The sequence below is a fragment of the Panicum virgatum genome, chromosome 3N (genome assembly GCF_016808335.1).
Source record: "Panicum virgatum strain AP13 chromosome 3N, P.virgatum_v5, whole genome shotgun sequence".
Taxonomy (NCBI): domain Eukaryota; kingdom Viridiplantae; phylum Streptophyta; class Magnoliopsida; order Poales; family Poaceae; genus Panicum; species Panicum virgatum.
In genome coordinates this window covers 53,396,006-53,400,089 of record NC_053147.1, presented here as the reverse complement: position 1 = coordinate 53,400,089, position 4,084 = coordinate 53,396,006, and the positions used below count along the sequence as shown (strand labels likewise).

Genomic DNA, 4,084 nt, shown 5'->3' with positions numbered 1-4,084 from the left:
TACCTGATCCTTATCTTTGGAATAATCCTCAAACTTCTTAAGGAGGAGATCAATCTTCGCAGTGAGCATGTCCGTCTCCTAGACGATGTGCATGCCTTGGTGGCATTGTTGGAGTCGATTATCGCTCCAACCTTGGTTGGACACTATCTTCTCGATTGATGTTGTGGCTCTATCAGTAGTCAGCAAGAAGAAAGCTCCGCCCGCTGCAGCATCCACATGATCACGGGCCGTTTGACCCAGCCCGTTGTAGAAATTTTGAAGAATGAGCCAATTGTCCATCCCATGGTGCGGACACACAAGGATGTACTCCTAAAGCCTCTCCCAAGCCTCGGAAATTGACTCATTACATGCCTGCTGGAAGCTTGAAATCCTTCCATGAAGAGCATTAGTTTTGCCCATCGGAAAGAATTTTGCGAGGAACGCCTTGGCACAATTGTTCCAGGTGTCCACAGAGCTTTTGTTAGCATAGAACCACTACTTTGCTCTCCCCAGAAGAGAGAACGGAAACAGTCAGAGCCGGATCGCATCCTGAGATACTCCCTTGATAACAAAAGTGCTGTAGAGCTCCAAGAATTGTTGGAGATGAGCAATAGCATCCTCGTTGGCCTTGCCGCAAAAAGGGCTGGCCTGCACCATCGTAATGAGACCCGTCTTGATCTCGAAATTCTCTCCTCCCATGTTGACCTCAAGTCCGGTAGGAACCTGGGTAGCAGAGGGAGTATAGTAATCGTGAAGCGTCTTCTGGGCCATGGAGTTGGATGTGGATGGCACACTAATGACTGGTTCGGCTGCCGAGAGTGAGATCTGAGGAGGCACGACATGAGGTCGAACTCTTCTCAAAAGTGACTCTGAATTTTGAGTGTGTTGATGGTCTATTTTGACCCATCTTTGACCATCAAATATCATGAAAAATGCGAGCATCAAAAGGAATAAATGCTAGCATAGGTTAATTTATTGACAAATTCCACAGATGTTGGTCTGAAAATGCATGCAAGTGAATTTGGGCCAAAAATGCAGAAAATTAGCAAGTATGATCCATGGTACAAATGCCTAACCACTCATAGGCAAGCACAAGGATCAAATGGCCCACTTGACAGCCTCACATGAGAAGGAGATACAGCCCATGAGCAAGTGACACATCATCAATCTGAGGCAATCTCTTCTCGACCAATCAAACGCAAGCACGAGGATCCATGGACCCACCAGGGCATGCAATCGACGTAGTTTGATGCCATGTCACCCAGAACCGACCTAAGGGCCCACTCACCAGTCTCCTGTCCAAAATTGGCCGACCATCCACTGGGCCCTTTCGTCTCCAGCTTGCACATGGCGCTTCCTGATTGGATGTAGAAGGTGGTTCCAGGTGCAAGAGGCTTCATCTCCCGGCCGAGCACCCATGTACCCCCTCTATAAATAGTAGTGAAGGGGGTAAGAATAGGAACATCTCACACTTCACTCTTCACTCACTTGTAGAGTTGAGAGTTGCCTTGCAAAGGTTAGGGGGTAGAGGTACTCAGGAGGGGCACCGGTTTATCGACGCTCTTCTCCAAATTGTACCTCTACGAGAGTGAGGGAGAGTCGGGGTAGTGTCGGGTCTGTCGGCACTCATCTCCGCTTGTATCTCGACGGATGCTTATCAATCATAGTAAGTATTTGTGATTTCTTATGTTCCTCAGAAATAGAGTTTAAATTCAAGTTCTAGTTTCTATCTTTTACTGGATTAAGCGTCTACGAGAGTAGTGGATGACTCTAGAGTAGGACTCCTGATAGAGATGGATGATTGATCGCCTCTAGAGTTAGTACGAGATAGCGTAGACATGGTGTCTAGGCTTGCTTTTACCGCTTGGTTGTTTTATACCCCACGTTTTGTAGAGGTAGCCTGCAAGTGGTGTCAGCCCTGTTAGAGCCCAGTAATCCTCCATGTTCGGGTACATAACAGTGCGCAATTTTTGGAGCGTCTGCCTTTTAGCCAGGGGAAGCCATTAGCCCAAATTAAATGGCGAAGCTAGATCTTATCTTAGGTTTTGAGCCTTAGGAGATCGTCTCAACCCCTTACCTCTTCAGTAGTGTGGTATCCATGGACGAATTCGAGCCTTAGATAGTATACTCATGTTCCCCTGTGGATATGATACCCTGGAATACTCTTGGGTGAAAGCCTATGATGATATCCGTGAGCTTGCGGATTCTATTCGTGACGCTACAAAATGTCAACAGAGTGAAGTTTTGCGGTAGATCGAAGCCGGCCATACACTACCCTATTTTCACATTAAAGTGAAAACAAAGCCAAGTTAGCCTGTTTAGCAAGCGAATACCAATTTCGGTTTCAGTCATAACTGTGCCTATTCCATTTAACCTATGCCTTCCCCGACAACGGCGCCAAAAATGCTTGTTGGCGCTCACCAACGTCACCGCTAGGATTGGGTGATCCCGAACGGTGACGCTCGCGAACGCCAAGGGAGTGGCAGATATTTTATGAACCACGAATAAATTCGCAAGTGCACGGAATACCGCTGCAGCATTTTACATGAAAGTATTCCGGGGTGTCATTTATATTTCCGCAGGGAAGGTGGCGGTTAAAGATGCATAGGCTAGTTAATGAACTAATCTTGATTGGATATTCATTTGCATAAACAAGGGTAAGATATATGGTATGATAAGGTAGTGTGACACACAAGTTTACACTCAACTCTAAATATTCTAAAGGTAGGGAGAAAGGAAGAAGTTAGCAGCTCGGGCCTTATGTTCTAGGTTAACTATATCTATACTGGTACAACTGGGAGACCGCTACTAGCTTGACAGGAGAAGCCCGACCAAACTATACATCTCTTTATGGACCTCCTACCCCCAATCCGAACGTGGAGGATTACTGGACACGGACAGGGCTGTCACCACCTGCCGGCTACCTCTACAAACCGTGGGAAAGGGCGACATCCAACAACACTTAATTAAACCGTGGGAAAGGGCGACAAGTGATACTCTAGTATCCCGCGTGGAGCCCCCACCCTCCGGATGGACAAACATCATACTAGAGAAAACATACGAATACTGGAGCAGCCGCCAGAGTTCTAAAGCTAATATGTTAATCATCTCAAGCACAAGGCAATAATGCACACAAATCATGAAGTATATGTCTGATATCTCAGGATATAACTCATGCAGATATCAGTAACCATAGATTAAGTATATTACAAACGACCGAGAATTACAAAGGAGAACTAGATATGAACCAATACCAAAACTCCTAAGCAACTTCGGAGACCCGATGACTACTAAACCCAGCCTAAACTCCACTAACCTATAGAGCTAAAACAAGAGAAGAGCTTGAGCTTGCCACTTGAGGTGTGTCTTGATTCCCCCCTCTCATATTTATAGGAGGGAGCCATGCGGCTGTGCATGGCGTTTTTGTAGCCAAGCCTTGCTGAACCGCCATTGGGAGCCAATGGGATGCTGCCACGTCGAAGGGTTGAGCTGGTGGGGCCCACAGGCTGGTCGGCCAGCGGCCCAGTCACGCCAACACTCCCCAACTTCCTCTGGTGGGCTGTCTTGCCATCCCTTGTCCTAAATCCATGTGCAAGGCCTTGTCCTAAACCGGTTTGCTTTGGTGCATGGGCCTCTTTTGATCCATTTGAGCCTGAATCTCGTGCTCTGATTTGTCGATGATTTTATCTTGGATCAAAGTGTGCGTGAATCATGCATTTTAGCTCGAAAACACATCTTGCATATGTTCTAGGGGTAAAGTGGATTTAGGCATTTAATTGGATAATGATGCGTGTAAGAAATGCAAACTCTCATGATTTTCTGATCAAGTTGACGCTTAGAATTGATCTTTATTGAGCATCAACAATGCCCCCTCTGGTACTTGGCCAAGCGAGTTCGGCATGTGCACAGAGTAGTGCCGCCTCGACCATAGCTCAGCAATACTCGGTGGATACCATAAGGAGTATTACTCTCTGCTTGTTGCTCTATCCTGTCGGCAGAGTTGGAAAGACAAAGGAAGTAACCAAGGCCCAGGTGCATCCGGCTAGGGGTTTATTTGAGGGAAAACCGATCCCAGCCTATATGCATGCGTACAAGTGGAGCAACT

The 4,084-nt window shown here is 46.8% G+C and overlaps 1 non-coding gene across 1 annotated transcript; it reads left to right on the top strand.

Annotated features, from left to right (window-relative positions):
* The first annotated feature begins 277 nt into the window (after positions 1 to 277).
* On the top strand, positions 278 to 384 carry LOC120668237. Its single transcript, XR_005672334.1, has one exon. It is a non-coding gene; the product is annotated as a small nucleolar RNA R71 (small nucleolar RNA).
* The last annotated feature ends 3,700 nt before the right edge of the window (positions 385 to 4,084 follow it).